Source organism: Dendrobates tinctorius, unplaced genomic scaffold (assembly GCF_039654945.1).
Source record: "Dendrobates tinctorius isolate UK_male_01 unplaced genomic scaffold, ASM3965494v1 ptg000322l, whole genome shotgun sequence".
In the NCBI taxonomy this organism is placed as follows: Eukaryota; Metazoa; Chordata; class Amphibia; order Anura; family Dendrobatidae; genus Dendrobates; species Dendrobates tinctorius.
The window spans coordinates 1243855-1262754 of NW_027361989.1; the positions used below are offsets into that span (position 1 = coordinate 1243855).

Here is an 18900-nt window from a genome sequence, read left to right on the forward strand (position 1 = left end):
CAGTACCAATGGCTGTAAATTTATATACGGGATATGCAATTCTAGCGCCTTCAGTGACACTTCAGTTAATGGGATTTTAATAAGAGTCGGGACCATCTGTCTCCAAAAATGCAGTGCAGTAGACATGGTCTGTAGAGGGAGGTTACAAGGCCATGGCCCAAAGACTTCAACCTCTAAGATAAATCGGGTGGAGCCTCTAGTCGCATAGAAATTTTCGATTTGCAACCATCTATGATCCTTATCTAGCTGCCACCAATCCCGAAGCCCCGCTACCACTGAGGCTTTATAATACGCCATCAAATTTGGCAATCCAATTCCCCCCCAATCATAAGGGTAATACAAAAGGGACTTGGTCACTCGAGCAGTTTTGTGGGCCCATATGTATTTGTTTGTTAAGCGCTGAAGGTTTGTTATAATTTTGCTTGGGACCCTCAAAGGAAGACATCTCAAATAATATAATATCTTGGGGAGAATTTTCAACTTGAAAATATTAATTCTGGCCACCCAGGAAGTCATAAACAGATGTAAGGTCTCCAGCTCAGTGTTTATCTGTCTGAATAAAGCAGTATAGGTCGCCTCTATAATATGTTGAGAGTGTGTAAGCTTTATACCAAGATAAGGGATACTGTGATCAGTCCAACGAAAGGGAAACTTATTCTCCAATTCAGCTTTGGTGACCAAAGGGACCGCGACAGGGAATACCAGTGATTTGGATGCATTCAATTTGTAATAGGATACTGACGCAAACTCCTCTAGTTCAACCATGATGGCCGAAAACGACCGCTCCAGGTCCACACAGGCTATGATAACGTCGTCCGCGTAAAGACCGATCTTGTGAGCACACCATCAGACCTGAGATATCAGAGTTAAGACGGATTTTCTCCGCCAGTGGCTCCATGCATAATGCAAATATAATGGGGGATAGTGGGCATCCCTGCCACATCCTGTTAGTGATCAAAAAGGGGGTAGATACAAACCCAGAGGCTAGGACTCTGGCAGATGGGGTGGAATATATGGCTAAAATCGCCGAAAGGATGGGCCCTCCAAACCAAGCTTCCTAAGAACACTTCCCAAATATCCCCAGTGCACCCTGTCAAAGGCCTTCTCAGCGTCCAAGGGCAGGAATGCACTGGGAAGGCCCAACAGTTCCGCCACCCTAATGAGATTCAAATTCGGTGGGTACCATCCTTGGTTTCCCGGCCAGCCACAAAACCGACCTGGTCAGGAGAGACAAGAGAGTGGATTATCAAATGAAGGCGGGAGGCTAGCAATTTGGTATATATATTTAAATCATAATTCAATAAAGCAATGGGTCTAAAATTCCCAGGACTATCAGGGGTCTTACCTGGCTTAGGGAGAGTGGTAATAGTAGCTTCCAAATTAGGGGCAGCAACTTTGCCTGAATCCCACCAACATGAAAACAACCTCAATAGATATGGGGCCAGAAGTTCCTGAAAAGTGCGATAATATTCATTTGATAGTCCATCCGGACCAGGCACGGTGTGTAGCTTACTGCTTTTAGTTTTTTTGATCTCTTCTTCTGTAAATGGGGCGTTTAACAATAATAATTGTTCTTGGGATTACACACGGTAAATTAACTGATTGCAGATATGAATGGATTGCTACCTGAGTGGGTTGACGGGTCTGCGGGTCAGAATGTAAGTTATATAAATGGGAGTAGTACTTTACAAATGTCTCCGCGATGTCAATCGGATTCCTAACCAGACTCCCATTCTGATCTTGTAAACCATCTTTTCTGGATTTAGCCTCTCGCTTACGTACCCTACGTGCCAGTATTTCTCCCGTCCTATCTCCAATGGCGTAAAAGTGAGTTTTAAGCTTACGTAAATTACGGGCATAGGCAGAAAGCAAAACCTCCCGCAATTGAAAGCCAACCCCATATATCTCATCCGACACCGCCTGTGAGGGTGAGGTTTTATTCAGTGATTCCAACTGGTAAAGTCTAGCTAAGAGGTCATCCCCTATCCCTCTATTACGCTTCAGTATGGAGGCTTGTTGTATGAGATATCCCCGTATAACTACTTTATGCGCAGCCCATAGCGTTTCATCTGAAACTTCCCCATTATCATTAATATGGAAGTAGTGAGTCAACTCAGTAGAGTTACCACACGTCACCTTCTCATTTAGTAAAAGAGACGGGTTCAGATGCCACCGAAAAGCAGGGTTCGCATGATGTTTTAATGCTAACTGTAACACAATGGGAGCATGGTCAGACCAGGTAATTAATCCTATGCTGGAGGAGATGCATCTAGGAAGAACCGAAGTATCCACCAGAATATGGTCTATCCTAGTATATGTACGGTGTCGGAAGAAATAAAAGGTATAATCTTTTTCACTCGCGTGGGAGTACCTCCAGAAATCGTGTAGATGATATTCTTTGGCTATGCCTTTCAACACCCCCCTAGGCCGAATGCCACCTCGTGAGCAGTCTAGTTCCCAGTCCATGGGAAGATTAAAGTCTCCACAGTATATCTTTTCACCCTGCGCCAGACCACCCACTCTATGTAGTACTTTGCGGATACATGTCTGTTGTGAATGATTTGGGGCGTAAATGACTGTGATTGTGTGCAACTCGCCATTCAATGTGCATATGAGTGACAGAAATCTGCCCACAGGATCCGCTACCTTCCGAATACATTTGATGGCTAATGTATTTTTAAAGATGATGCACACCCCAGCCTTTTTAGTGTTATTATTAGCTAAGTAAATATTAGAGAATTGTGGGTGACGCAGCCAAAAATTATCAGCTTCTATCAGATGCGTCTCCTGCAGGCAGATAATCTCCGCACCTGATTTTTTCACCTCTTTCCATAGGATGGACCTCTTATTGGGGGAGTTCAACCCCCTAACACTTAAAAACATAATGGTAACACTCATAATTCTACATTATAAAACTTGCTATCACACATACATCTTCATGAACCCATATCACCTGCATCTGGGCTCGTGTGTTGGCAACATAGAGAACCACAGTAACCACATTAAAAAGACCCATCTTGGAGGTGTACCTAAAAAACAGGAGACAAGGGAAACAAAACACAGAGAAAACTAAAAAAAATTCTAAACACAAAGTCATGCAGCCACTAGGCCAAAGGCCAGGATAGTCAGGCAGTGAAATGCCTGAGTGGTCAGTCCTAGACCGCAGGTAAATGCCAGCTCAGGGCAGTTCCAAGGCTCACTCTCAAAAAGATGGAAAATAACCGGGAGTTATCTTGGACAGGGTGTTGGAGCAAAAAGAAAAAAACGGTGACAAAATCCGTAGCACCCTCACAGCAGAGTCCTGCATCCGGACAGCATCTCATCCTCCTCTTCAAGTTTGAATCCAGTCCTGAACAATTTTCTTTCCCATCGGGTTCTGGCGGGGAGCAAAGGAAATCTTCCAATCGGTTAGCTTGTTCTCAGCCTGTTTGGGAGATTGGCAGACCACACCACGACCTTCATAAGATATTATCAGCCTGACAGGATTGAATCCCCATTTGTATCGGATATGAACATCACATAGTGCTTTACAAACATGAGCGAATTCTCGCCTCCTTGGCAGCGAGAACGCTGATAAATCTGGGAACACCTGTAAGCCTTGGTATTCAGCAGGGAGCTCAGGGGGTTTCCTCATCCCCTGCATGAAGGCGTCTTTGGTAGTATAGAAGTGGACACGCGCCAAAGTGTCTCTGGGCAAGGCTGGGTCCACATGCCGGGGTTTGGGGAGTCTATGTATCCTGTCAATCAGGAAATCCCTGGGGAGCAAGGTTGGGAGTACAGTTTGCATGAATTTAAGCAGAAAGTCAGCCAGCTCCTTATCTGGAATGTCCTCCGGTATGCCCGACACGCACATTATTCCTCCGTAATCTATCTTCCAGATCATACATTTTATCCTGGACCACAGCCATATCCTGTCTCAAAGCTTCGTTCTCATCCACTAGTGCATTTATAGTCTTGGCATATTCAGCCATCTTGCTCTCGACATGAGCAGTTCTCTCCCCCAGGGATGAGACTTCCCCTCTAATCTCCTGCAGCATGGACTGCATGTCTTCCTTTAGGGAAGCATGAATGGAGGCCAGAAAGTCTCTCATGTCTCCTTTAGTAATAGGAGACAGGTTGCTGTGAGTCTCAGATGTCCCCCTCCCCCCAGAGCCACCCAATGAGTGGGAGGAAGCTGAGGGGGAAGCCGCAGCCATTTTACCTGCAGCATGTGCAGTTTGTCCTCGGGGGAAGAAGTCTGGGAGCTTCGGTGGGAATCTGCGTTTCTGCGCTCTCCCTCGGGTCATCATGTGCCCAGGACCTTCCAGGAGCCGTTACTGTGCACAGGGAGGAGGAGAGGTAATATAGAGTGCTGTTATTATCCGGTTTAAGTCCGGAGACGCAGGAGCCTGTGAGTTATGTGGCCTCTATGGTCTGCATGCAGGCCACACCCCACTGAGGGAATTTTTCAGACAGTCTGACTATATTAAAGCAAAACCAAAGGAAAACAATGTGTGTATATACCGTAATGAAAATAAATAAGTAAAAAAGCAAGTGCATTAAATAACATAGGGTACTTAGTAAACACTATTTTGATCAAAAAAGTATAAAGCTGTCCCACCACGGCAAGGTGTACCCATTTGAGACAGTAACTACACTAATGGTTAAAACCTACCTAGTGTGAATAGTGGCAGAGTCTCGGTCCCAAACGGACACCCAGCTTCAGAGGGACTATAAGTGAACTACACAGCTCAGTATACTTTTTTGATCAAAATAGTGTTTACCAAGTAAATGCACTTGCTTTTTTACTTATTTATTTTCATTAGGGTATATACACACATTGTTTTTTCCTTTGGTTTTGCTTGCTTTTATGGCCAGTGTGAACATGCTTTTACATCATGCATGTCATTCAAGTCTACTCCAGTTCAGTATTTTTGTTTTTTTAGTCTGACTATATTGTGAATATGGAAAAAAACATTTACATTAAGAGAAAAGGCATAAGAACATTTGAGACACTGTGGACACCTTGGGTGGAGAGAAGATGACCCTGAACTTAGGTTACACCATCCATTATTTGCTGCTCTTGTATGTAATGGGGGGGAGGGGAAGGAGGGAGAGAATTTCTGAAACTAATGACCATTGTTAATGCTGTTCTCTTTGCGATTTTTGTTCTTTTGTTTTGTACCTTAAATTTGGTTAAATAAAAATTTATCTGATTTAAATAAACTATATGGGCCCATTCACCCTGATAGTGCATTTGTTTGGAGGTCTGGGCAGGTAAGCATCTCTGCCTTTTTGCTGTGGTTTTGAACATTTGACATTGTGTATTTTTGTAATTATTTGTATATATACATGATTGATTACCACTTCTGTCTCTGTAAAAACAATCCCCTTTAACCCCTTTCTGGCATCGGGTGTAAATGTACACTGATGTCGGACTCCGTCCTTTTGATGTGGGCCCCGGCGCTGAGCCCACATCTTTTCTCGCACATAATGGGCCAGAAATCCCGCACATCGGTGACTTTGTCACATGAGCGCGGGTCATCGATGAGTTGGCATGACAACCAGAAGTCTCTAGCAGACCTCTATGGTTGTCAATGCCGGATCCTATGAGCGCTGCCCAGTGGTTGGCGCTCATAGCAAGTGAGCAACCCTGCTACATGCAGGTGATCTGAGCATTGCCTGTATGTAGCAGAACCGATCAGATTACAGCAGCTTCTAGCCTCCCATTGAGACTATTGAAGCATGCCTGTGGAGACATGGGGTGGTCAGCGGGTGCCACGGTCTATATACTGAAATGTGGGGTATATGTTTTTTTCTCTTAGTCACCTACTGACTAATATTCAGGAGGTGAATTATGGGTATAGTTTTACATTTGGAACTAATAAAGTTTAGTTTTATCCCTTTGTCAGCAAACATGAGGAATGACAAGAGACAACCCACTTAAGAAAATTCAAGTTTGGTTAAAACTATTCCAACATTATGACCATAAAAAAGGCTTCTCCCCTATGTGACGTTTCTGATGTTTATTAACAGCTGATTTCCAAGTAAAATATTTCCCACATTAAGAAAATAAAAAAGGCTTCTCCTCTGTGTGACTGCTCTGATGTCTAACAAGAACCGCTTTCCGGTTAAAATATTTCCCAGATTCTGAACAGGAAAAAGGCTTCTCCCCTGTGTGGATTCTCTGGTGAGGTGGCTCAGTAGTTGTCTCTGCAGCCTTGCAGTGCTGTAGTCCTGGGTTCAACTCCCACCAAGGACAACATCTGCAAGGAGTTTGTATGTTCTTCCTGTGTTTGCATGGGTTTCTGCCTGCATTTCAAAGACATACTGATAGGGAATTTACATTGTTATCCCCATTGGGGACAGTGATGATAATGTGTGCAAACTGTAAAGGGCTGCGGAATACGTTAGCGCTATATAAAAAGAAAGATTATTATTATTAGTAAGATTCCATTTCTGGTTAAAACATTTCCACATTATGAACAGGAAAAATGGCTTCTCTGATGTGATCAAGATTTATTTTCCATTTAACAAGAAAGAAGTTTCTCCCCTGTGTGTTATTTGGTGTGGAACAAGACTCCCTTTCTGGTTAAAAATTGTTCCACATTCTGAACATGAAAAAAATTTCTCAAATTGGGTGAGTTCTCTGGTGCCTAACACAATCTGATTTAGTGCAAAAACATTTCCCACATTCTGAACATGAAAAAGGCTTCTCCCCTGTGTGAATTTTCTGGTGTCTAACAAAATGTGATTTATGTGCAAAACATTTCCCACATTCTGAACAGCAAAAAGGCTTCTCCCCTGTGTGAGTTTTATGGTGATTAACCAAATCTGATTTCTGGTGAAAACATTTCCCACATTCTGAACAGGAAAAAGGCTTCTCCCCTGTGTGAGTTCTATGGTGATAAACCAATTGTGATTTCCAGTTAAAACATTTCCCACATTCTGAACAGGAAAAAGGCTTCTCCGCTGTGTGAGTTCTCTGGTGTCTAACAAAATGTGATTTATGTGCAAAACATTTCCCACATTCTGAACAGGAAAAAGGCTTCTCCCCTGTGTGAGTTCTATGGTGAGTAACCAAATGTGATTTCTGGTTAAAACATTTCCCACATTCTGAACAAGAAAAACGCTTCTCCCCTGTGTGAGTTCCATGGTGATTAACCAAATCTGATTTCTGGTTAAAACATTTCCCACATTCTGAACAGGAAAAAGGCTTCTGCCCTGTGTGAGTTCTCTGGTGAGTAACAAAATGTGATTTCTGTATAAAACATTTCCCACATTCTGAACAGGAAAAACGCTTCTCCCCTGTGTGAGTTCCATGGTGATTAACCAAATTTGATTTCTGGTTAAAACATTTCCCACATTCTGAACAGGAAAAAGGCTTCTCTCCTGTGTGAGTTCTCTGGTGAGTAACAAAATGTGATTTCTGTATAAAACATTTCCCACATTCTGAACAGGAAAAACGCATCTCACCTGTGTGAGTTCTATGGTGATTAACCAAATCTGATTTCTGGTTAAAACATTTCCCACATTCTGAACAGGAAAAAGGCTTCTCCCCTGTGTGAGTTCTATGGTGATTAACCAAATTTGATTTCCTGTTAAAACATTTCCCACATTCTGAACAGGAAAAAGGCTTCTCCCCTGTGTGAGTTCTTTGGTGTCTAACAAATTGTGATTTCCATGTCAAACATTTCCCACATTCTGAACATGAGAATGACTTCTTTGCTTTAGTAGCAGTTTGTTTTTTAATGCCTCTTTTGTGACATTGATTTCCCTTATTAGTCAGTAATGAATCAGAAGATGGGACCTGTTTCATAGGATCAGATGACAGATCTTTGCTGTGAATGGATGATGATATATCTGGAGTAAGAGCAATCACTTCAGTTGTATCATGTAGGATCTCAAGATCATCAGATTTAAAAATTGAAGATGTCAGCTGTCCCTCTGATCTCCTGGTACAGTCATCTGCTAAGATAAAAAACAATTATTTATTAATAAAATATCCTTGAGTTTTATATTTTTGAACATTTCTACTTAAACTGTCCATAAAAATGGCAAGCTATGTAAAAAACTTTAATTATTTACCAAGACAATGACAGTTCACAGTCTAATAGAAAACCTTGTTGGATGAACCAGTAGTGTGTGGTGTTCAACTGTTTGTTCATTCTGCCTCTCAAATAACAAATATAAAGAAACCAATCAATGTTATGTAGGCGGAAATAATACCAATTCTCATCTCAGAAAAAAACAAATCCCCACTCAGGTCCATCATCTGTCAATGGAAAAACAGAGGTTCCCACACTATTAGTGGCTCAAAGGCTGCTGAAAAGCAACAAGGTTTCTATAAACCTATCCAGCAAAATCCGCTCTCACTTCGGAGTCCGTGAACGTGGCTGATCACGTATGACGTACTATTCCGTCCAGCCATTTTCAGGTCTCTCCAGAGATGCTCAATTGGGTTTAGGTTAGGGCTCTGGCTGGGCCAGTCAAGAAAGGTCACAGAGTTGTTCTGAAGCCACTCCTTTGTTATTTTAGCTGTGTGTTTAGGATCATGGTCTTGTTGGAAGGTGAACCTTCAGCCAAGTCTGAGGTCCAGAGCACTCTGGAAGAGGTTTTCATCCAGGATACCTCTGTACTTGGCCAAAATCATGTTTCCTTCAATTGCAACCAGTCGTCCTGTTCCTGCAACTGAAGAAAACCCATCGCATGATGCTGCCACCATCATGTTTCACTGTTGGGATTGTATTGGGTAGGTGATGAGCAGTGCTTGGTTTTCTCCACACATACCGGTTAGAATTATCATCAAAAAGGTCTATCTTCATCTTATCAGACCAGAGAATCTTATTTCTCATACTCTGGGAGTCCTTCAAGTGTTTTTTAGCAAACTCTATGCGGGTTTTCATATGTCTTGCACTGAGGAGAGGCTTCCATTGGGCCACTCTGCTATAAACGCCCGACTGGTGGAGGGCTGCAGTGGTAGTTGACTTTGTGGAACTTTCTCCCATCTCCCTACTGCATCTCTGGAGCTCAGCTACAGTGATCTTGGGGTTCTTCTTTGCCTCTCTCACCAAAGCTCTTCTCACACGATTGCTCAGTTTGGCTGGACGGCCAGGACTAGGAAGACTTCTGGTGGTCCCAAACTTCTTCCATTTAAAGATTATGGCGGCCACTGTGCTCTTAGGAACCTTGAGCACTGCAGAAATTCTTTTGTAACCTTGGCCATATCTGTGCTTCGCCACAATTCTGTATCTGATCTCCTTGGCCAGTTACTTTGAACCCATGATTCTCATTTGGTCTGACATGCACTGTGAGCTGTGATGTAGCCCTCATCCCTATCCTAGTATATGTGGCACCCCTGAGGCTTCAGTCACCACAGAGGTACTGCACCTTCTCCTAAGGTGTGGTACCCCACCATCCAGGTAAGGTGGGAACTCCTGACCACGCTCCACACCTGCACCCCACACACAGGATAGTTCAGCAGGGACCCATCCATGCTTTATGCTGGAAAGGTAATAGAGTACCTTTTGTGGTCCCTGACTTTGTAACACGAGATGTGCTGGGAGGCGGGTGGAGTTAGATATAAAAGAGAGGGAGAGTGTAGGATTTCAAGTCAGTCGGTCAGTCTGAGAGGAGAATCCCTGGAAGAAGGGATGGAGGAAGGAGTGCTGCAGCTGCCCAGTGATCTGGGCCATCTGGCATGGGAAGGAAGAGAAGGAGAAGAGACATAGACTTGAGACTGCAGATTCCATAAGAAAGATAGAACAGATCGGAACGAAGGAGACAGAATGACGGTGGGAAGTGGGTTTGAAGAAAGATAGATAACCCTTCCAGTCCAAAGCGCAAGGCCGGGGCCCGGTCCCCGAGGTTGATCGGATCCTTAATATCCAGCAACAGACACCGGTGAAGTAGTGAGCCACTAACGCCTTACTCCCACCATAGACTTGGGACACAACAGCAACACTAATAGAGAGCCGGGACTCTGGAGATAGAGATCCCTGATCAGGCTACAGCTGTCTGTCATACAAGTAAGGGTCGTAGGAACCCGAGACAAGAGGCACACCAGGGAACCACGGTACTGGAGTACTTCACACTTAAAGGCGCATTAGAGGAGACGTTCAGGAAGGTACATGTTGGCGGAGTGTTGGAAAGGAGAATCCTATCTTGCCTGGAGGTTGGCTAAAGCCCTGACCTGGAGAACACGGCACGGAGGCAGGCACCTGTGTGAACTGCAGACTGTGAGTAAAGCTTTGGAACTGCACGCTCTGGTGTCCTCCAATTATTCGAACACCATTACGCTTGGGTACCAGCATCTACACCATCTGCGCCTCTCCTCCATTACTACATCTACACTGCCCTGGGACTACAGCTCCACCAGAGGATCTGCATGCAGCGTCGGCCTAACACCTCACTTGCCGAACACCACAGGTGGCGTCACGAACTATCCATATAAACAATTACAACAACCATCCCCCATTATTGGGCACCCAGGGCCACGGACCGGGTCACCGCTGCTGTGACACATCCCCCTGACACCGGCCCTTTACCGAGTACCCCACAGCCCTGGGAGGGCGACTCATATACATGGCCCCATCCTTATCCTGGTATGCAGGGCCCTCATCTCATCCTAGTATGCATGGCCCCATCATTATCATGGTATGCAGAGCCCCCATCTCGTCCTGGTATGCAGGTTCCCCATCCTGGTCTTGGTATGCAGTGCCCCCATCTCATCATAGTATGCATGGCCCCCATCCTTATCCTGGTATGCAGGGCCCCCATCTCGTCATAGTATGAAGGGCCCCATCCCTATTCTGGTATGATTGGCCCCCATCCCAGTCCTGGTATGCATGGCCCAATCCTTATAAATGGCACCCACCCCCATCCTGGTATGCATGGCCCATCAGAAAACATTAAAAAAAATACACTTACCTACCCGGCGCTCCCTCACAGCATCCTGCTCTGATGCCAGCAAGTGCTTTATGCTGGTAAGCAGCACATGGCAAGAACGACATGCGTTGCTCACAAGCAGAACTTAGCTGCCGGAGTACTCGCCGGGACTGGTCGCACAGAGAGCAGCGAGTATTCATTCCTCTTCAGTAGCGTGCAGTGTCAGCCACCGGCTTCCTGCTGCTGCTGGCGGTCACTTGTGCCGCTACTTAAGAGAAATGAATATTCATTGGATTCATTCATTCATTCATCAGGAGACTATTTAATATTGAAGTTTATTCAAGCAAGACTAGACGAAGAAAACCCTAAAATCATGTATCATGTTAACCAAAACAGTCAGAAAACTAGCCACATATTGGCAGCTCCCAGACCTCAAACTATATACTTTGTAAGTTTATAAGCCACTCCAGTGTCTGGAATAGATAGCATGTGAAAATACATTATATACCACTCAGGGAACACTTACCTTTCAGAGATAATTTCCATATTCATACTAAATAATGGCACAGATCTCCCAGACATTATGATTGCACATATCCCTAGTCTTTATTACGAAATTGCACTCATTCCCTGACAGACCGCAGCATGGCCATTAGTTAGAAGCTGCTAATGATCTTTGGAGCAGGTGAATTTTCCCTGAGTGGTACATTTTGGGCCATCTGAAAGCTGAGTATAGTCTAGGACAACTTGTCTGCACTACTAATTAACAGCTGTTACATTACCCAACTAGGGCAGTCCCTATAGGAGAAAAACACAAGAATTATACTGTATTATCACATACTATCTGTCACGGGGTCCTTCTCTGGTATCACACGATCAACAGAGCAAGCGAAGAGTGAACAATTCCAAGACCTTTATTCAGGCAAAAATACGAAAAGGTCCATATTCAGTCCACCACACAAAGGATAAGATAGTCCAGATTAAGAATGCAGTCCAGTATCCGGATAAAATGTCCAGGGAAACGAGATTCCAAAACACTCTAGCACCAGAGGATAATAATGGATCCTTCTCTCTGAAATGCAGCCTTTTCACCATCTTGTCTCTACCGGAACTGACTTGTCCAGCTGCTGTTCTTTCCCCCACCCCCTTCCTTGTCCAGGGGTAGTCAAACAAGTTACCTCCCAGAGGAGAACAAAAGGCCTTAGGGATTAATGCACTACAGGGGGTCATCAAGAGACAGATACAGTGAGGCTGTAGGCTTACAATGTAATAAGAAAAACTCTATGAAAATAACTGGAATTGTTAAAAATAGGAATATACAAAAAATGACATCCACATAACATATCACACCATCACAACCTCTCCCCCCCCATAATAAGTGAGCACGCCATGAGGTCTACACAGACCTCTGGCCTGCTCACTTTAGTCCACATTGCTCAGTTATTTGTAGTTCCTTGTACAGTGGCAGGGGTAGGTCGGCCTGGGGAGCCTATGGTTCTTCTTGTCGAGACAGTCCATCGGCGTTCTGGTGTTGGCTTCCTCGCTTGTATTGGATGGAGAAGCTGTAGGGTTGTAAGGACAAGCTCCACCGCAGCAATCTTCCATTGTCCCCTGATACGCGATTCAGCCATGTGAGGGGGTTGTGGTCTGTAACAATCGTAAAGTCTCTGCCATACAAGTAGGGCTGCAATTTTTTTTAGCGCCAATACGATGGCAAGGCACCCCTTTTCAATAGTAGCATAGGCAACTTCCCGATCCAGTAGTTTCCGACTGGCAAAAGCAACAGGATGTTCTTCTCCGGCGGCGTTCACTTGGCTAAGTACTGCCCCAATCCCAAAGGTGGATGCATCTGTGTGCACGAGGAACCTGCGTTTATAATCCGGGGCAGCCAAGACAGGAGCAGTGACGAGGGCAGTCTTTAACGCTGAAAAGGCATCCTCGCATGCAGGCGTCCATGTCACATTCCTAGGCATGTTCTTGCGGGTCAGGTCGGTTAGGGGCTTGGCCAAGGTGCTGAAGTTAGAAACAAATTTGTGATAGTAACCAGCAGTTCCTAAAAATGCAAGTACCTGCTTTTTAGTCTGGGGTCTACACCAGTTGCTAATGGCTTCCACCTTGGCAGGCTCTGGCCTTAGTGTCCCACCCCCTACTCTATGCCCGAGGTACTGCACCTCAGCCATCCCTATTTGGCACTTATCAGGGCAAATGGTCAGTCCTGCAGTAAGGATACAGTCCAGCACTATGCCCAAGTGTTTAAGATGTTCCTCCCAGGTTGTGCTAAAAATGGCGATGTCGTCTAAGTAAGCACAGGCAAAGTCCTGACATTGTTGTAACAGTCGATCCACCAGTCTCTGGAAAGTAGCGGGGGCAGTTTTCATCCCAAAGGGCATTCCCAGGAACTCATAAAGCCCAAATGGAGTAATGAAGGCTGAGCGCTCCCGAGCGTGCTCCGTTAGGGGTATCTGCCAGTACCCCTTGCTCAAGTCTAATGTGGTCACAAATTGGGCACTTGCCAGACGATCCAATAGATCATCAATCCTGGGCATGGGATAAGCATCACTCCTGGTGGCATCATTTAGTCGTCTGTAATCAACGCAGAATCGTGTTGTACCATCCTTCTTGGGGACTAGGACGACAGGAGAGGCCCAAGAACTGTGAGATGGCTGAATAACTCCCAGTTGTTTCATCTCCTCCAGTTCGTTCTTTATCATGCCTTGAACAGCCTCTGGAACCCGGTAGGCAGCCTGCTGGATGGGGCGTTGTCCGGGGGTTTCCACATGGTGACTGGTGAGAGTAGTCTTCCCCGGCTTTGAGGAGAAAGCAGCAGCCCTCGGCCTTAGTACGGCGACAATATCGTCCTTTTGTATATCCGATAAATGGGAGCCCAGGGGCACTTGTTCCAGTGATCCTCCCGCTTGGGCAACCTGGAGGAGATCTGGGAGATACTCGTCATCGGCGGTATCACTAGGGGGTGGCAGACAGCTAGAACAGGCAGAGATCGGTCATGGTAGTCTTTCAGCATGTTAATGTGGACTGTTTTCTGTCGTCGACCACTAGAGTCCAGGGCAATAACATAGTTAGTGTCATTAATTTTCTTGACAACCTGATAAGGGCCTTCCCACACTGCTTGAAGCTTGTTGGAAGGGGAAGCAGTAATCATGAGCACTTGCTGTACTTCCATAAATTCCCGGTTCCTGGCATTACTGTCATACCAGGTTTTTTGTCTGGACTGGGCCATTCGCTGATGTTCTTTAGCGAAGTTAGCTAGCTGGGCGAGACGGTCTCTGAGCTCTAGAAAATAGGGAATGATGGGCATTCCGGTATCTGAGATGTCTCCCTCCAAATGTTCTTTCAGAAGAGTGAGAGGCCCACGGACCTTCCGGCTAAACAGTAGTTCGAAGGGAGAGAAACCTGTGGACTCTTAGGGAACCTCCCGATAGGCGAAGAGGAGATGTGGCAGGTACTTTTCCCAGTCTTTTTCAACATCAACAAAAGCCCTCAGCATATTTTTTAGGGTTCCATTAAAGCGTTCACATAGTCCGTTGGTCTGCGGGTGGTATGGGGTGGTGCGAATGGCTCGAACACCACAGGTATGCCATAGGGACTGGACCAGATCTGACATGAACTGAGTGCCTTGATCCGACAATATTTCACTAGGAAACCCTACCCGGGTAAAGATGGTAACAAGGGCCTCGGCTACCTTTACTGCTGTAATACTGGACAGGGCCACAGCTTCAGGATACCTAGTGGCATAATCCACCACGGTCAGGATATATTTTTTCCCTGACCTGCTGGGGTGGGCCAGAGGACCTATGATGTCGACGGCTACACGTTGAAATGGTTCCTCAATTATGGGCAGGGATTGCAGGGGTACCTTATGTCGAGCTCCTGGATGCCGCATTCGCTGGCACACATCGCAGGTGCGGCAATAATGGGCTACCGACTGCGAGACGCCCGGCCAGTAAAAACTTTGGGTGAGTCTCTTTTCAGTCTTTTTTCTCCCTTGATGCCCAGCCAAGGGGATGTCATGGACCAGTTGAAGTAGCTGTGCCCTGTACTTCTGAGGGACAATGAGTTGCCTGGTCGTTGGTCAGGGTTGCCCTGGTCACTGCCCTTTGTTACACGATAATACAGTCCGTTTTCTCGAGTGAAGCCATCCCCATTATCTCCCATGTGCCCAGTTTCTGCCTTTCGCCTAAGGGCTGCTAAGGTAGTGTCACCCTCTATTTCTCTCCTAAACTCCTCTCTGTCCCAAGACTCTCCCAATGTAGTAGCAGCGAAAGTATTGCTTACCGACTCTGATGCGGTTCGTGGTGGTTGCTCCCCGCTGGGGTCCGGATGACGTAGTGCTTGAAGGGCCTGTAGTCGGGTGACTGCTCCCACAAATTGGCACTGTAACTCCCCAATGTCGTTCCCAAGGAGGATATCTGCAGGAAGTCCTCCCATAACTCCAATCGAACACAGTTTTTCTCCACAACCATAATCCAAACGCACAGAAGCTCGCTGTATATATTTGCGGGCACCGCCCGCCAGGACAATGGGAATTCCCGGACCCTGGTAAATTGCCTCGGGTCGAACCACACGGGGGTCAGCGATAGTCAAGAATGCCCCCGTGTCTCTAAATCCTGACACTTTGTACCCATCAATAAAGACATCCTGCAGGTGGCGTTGCCATTGCTCTGAGTAGCTAAAGGACAGAGGCCGGAGTCCGTACACTCCTGGAGGGGTATCTATGGTGCCGTGGTCGGTGGTCCACTCTGGTGGGGGTGGTGGTAGCTCTTCCTCAGGTGTGGTGGAATGTACAAGATGCACTGGATGAGGTGGGGCTGCATGGGGCTCCCTCCGAATCCTGGAGGGGCAGCCAGACTGCAAATGTCCAGGTTGCCCACAGCCATAACACCTCCTCTCCGTGATACCCCCAGGTCGTGGTCGGAACGGTTGGGGCCTAGGATTGTGAGGCGTGATTGTCATCGGCTTGCGACTAGGTGGAAGGGCAGATATAATTGGAGGGGGATGGGGCGTGGGAGCAGGCCGTGGTTCATTGTCCAGAAGCCTCCTCCATTGCGGACGGATAGTAAGGGCTTCATCGGCCAGGGCTGCAGTTCTATCCACGGTACATGGTGTGCGCTCCCGGACCCATTCCCGTACCTCTGCAGGGCACTTGGCAAGAAATTGTTCTATAAGGAACGCCTGTATAACATCTTCCACAGTAAAGGCGTTTTCTGCTTCCAGCCATCTCCGACATGCCTCGGACATCTTATGTGCATACATCCTAAACGATCCTCCAGTGGTGCATGGGAGGTCTCGGAACTTGGCCCTATACGAGTCTGGGGTGATAGCATGGTAATCCAGGATAGTCCGCTTTACAATGTTATAATCCCGATTCCGCAGTGCATCAATAGTTCGGTAAGCCTCCGCCATGCTTCCGTTCAGGAGCCCCACTAACAAACGCATCCAGCTAGAGTGGGGGCACCTCCATCACAGCACACTGCTGCTCAAAGTCTTTGAAGAACCCCTCCACATCTCCAGAAACATCATCAAATGGCTTAAACTCTGTCCGGGTGATCCGTACAGGCTCCCGGATTGTTGGGGTTACACTCCACATTGCGTTACTCCCTTTTTCAAGCTCCATTGCTTCCTGTCTCCGCTGTGCCTGGCGGGCAGCCTCCTCCTTGTACTCCTGAGAGACGCCGGGGCCCAGAACCGCCATCTCTTCTTCATACCACACCATCCACTGGCTTTTCTGGATGGGGATCCCTGTCTCCAGTGCTCGTCCTTCAGACATCTGGGAGGAGGTGGCCGGGCTAGCGCCCACCAGTAGATCGATTAAGGCCTTTTTAGTCAGTCCCTGGTAGTTCAGGCCCAGGTCTCTGGCTCTCTCCTGTAAACTGCATACAGTGCAATTTCTGTACTCACGCTGTGGGTGGTTCTCCATTGGGTGACGCACTGTTGATCCCACTGCTGCCACCAGTTGTCACGGGGTCCTTCTCTGGTATCACACGATCAACAGAGCAAGCGAAGAGTGAACAATTCCAAGACCTTTATTCAGGCAAAAATACGAAAAGGTCCATATTCGGTCCACCACACAAAGGATAAGATAGTCCAGAATAAGAATGATGTCCAGTATCAGGATAAAATGTCCAGGGAAATGAGATTCCAAAACACTCTAGTACCAGAGGATAATAATGGATCCTTCTCTCTGAAATGCAGCCTTTTCACCATTTTGTCTCTACCGGAACTGACTTGTTGTCCAGCTGCTGTTCTTTCCCCCACCCCCTTCCTTGTCCAGGGGTAGTCAAACAAGTTACCTCCCAGAGGAGAACAAAAGGCCTTAGGGATTAATGCACTACAGGGGGTCATCAAGAGACAGATACAGTGAGGCTGTAGGCTTACAATGTAATAAGAAAAACACTATGAAAATAACTGGAATTGTTAAAAATAGGAATATACAAAAAATGACATCCACATAACATATCACACCATCACACTATCTATTCCTGACACTGGAGTGGCTTATAAACTTACCAAGTATATAGTTTGAGGTCTGGGATCTGCCAATATGTGGCTAGTAGAGTTGAGCGAAACGGGTCGAAAAAATTCAAAAGTCGCCGACTTTTGGCAAAGTCGGGTTTCATGAAACGAAACCCGACCCTAGGATGAGGTCGGCCACGAGGTCGGCGACTTACGCGCCAAAGTCGCGTTTCAAAAGTTTGTTTTGCGCTCTTTTTCAGCCAATCAGGATCCACGGACACTGTGGGCAACGTGATGACCTAGGCACGGGTCACCACCATCTTTCAGAAGGGCATGCAAGTGATTGGCTTGCTTTGGTGGGCGTCACAGAGGGTATAAAAGGGCGTGCACGCCGACCGCCATCTTACTTCTGCCGATCTTAGTATAGGGAGAGGTTGCTGCTGATTCTGTAGGGAGAGCGTTAGGCGGGGAAGAAGACAAAAAAACTGCTTCTGCTGCTAGCGATTTGGCCTGCACAACACACAAGTCACTGTGTGTGCAGTGCAAGGGGAGGCTATATAGTGGTGTATCAGTGGTGTTGGTTGTTGGGCTGCCTTTTAAGGCTTCCTGACACGCTGGCATTGCTGTTTACCCACTGCTCCGCAAGCTGCTTTTTTAAAAGCAATCCAATCTCCCTTATCCTCTAGTCACTTTTGTCACAGCTGTGCCATCGAGCCTGTCACATAGCGCTCAGATATCAGTGGGCCTCACACAATCCACAAGTGTCCAGTGTCCAAAAGTGTGCGCAGAGATTCAAAATCTCCATTATCCTCTCGTCACTTTGGTCACAGGCAGCTGTGCCATCGAGCCTGTCACATAGCGCTCAGATATCAGTGGGCCTCACACAATCCACAAGTGTCCAGTGTCCAAAAGTGTGCGCAGAGATTCAAAATCTCCATTATCCTCTCGTCACTTTTGTCACAGGCAGCTGTGCCATCGAGCCTGTCACATAGCGCTCAGATATCAGTGGGCCTCACACAATCCACAAGTGTCCAGTGTCCAAAAGTGTGCGCAGAGATTCAAAATCTCCATTATCCTCTCGTCACTTTGGTCACAGGCAGCTGTGCCATCGAGCCTGTCACATAGCGCTCAGATATCAGTGGGCCTCACACAATCCACAAGTGTCCAGTGTCCAAAAGTGTGCGCAGAGATTCAAAATCTCCATTATCCTCTCGTCACTTTGGTCACAGGCAGCTGTGCCATCGAGCCTGTCACATAGCGCTCAGATATCAGTGGGCCTCACACAATCCACAAGTGTCCAGTGTCCAAAAGTGTGCGCAGAGATTCAAAATCTCCATTATCCTCTCATCACTTTGGTCACAGGCAACTGTGCCATCGAGCCTGTCACATAGCGCTCAGATATCAGTGGGCCTCACACAATCCATAAGTGTCCAGTGTCCAAAAGTGTGCGCAGAGATTCAAAATCTCCATTATCCTCTCCTCACTTTTGTCACAGGCAGCTGTGCCATCGAGCCTGTCACATAGCGCTCAGATATCAGTGGGCCTCACACAATCCACAAGTGT

General features: G+C 46.5%; 1 protein-coding gene and 1 pseudogene across 1 annotated transcript in view; one reads left to right on the top strand and one right to left on the bottom strand.

Annotated features, from left to right (window-relative positions):
• LOC141074017 (uncharacterized) overlaps nucleotides 1–18900 on the top strand; it is a 236598-nt gene that overhangs the window by 69129 nt on the left and 148569 nt on the right. The window lies entirely within an intron of this gene.
• Nucleotides 1–18900, bottom strand: part of LOC141074045 (uncharacterized) — a 56433-nt pseudogene that overhangs the window by 17103 nt on the left and 20430 nt on the right.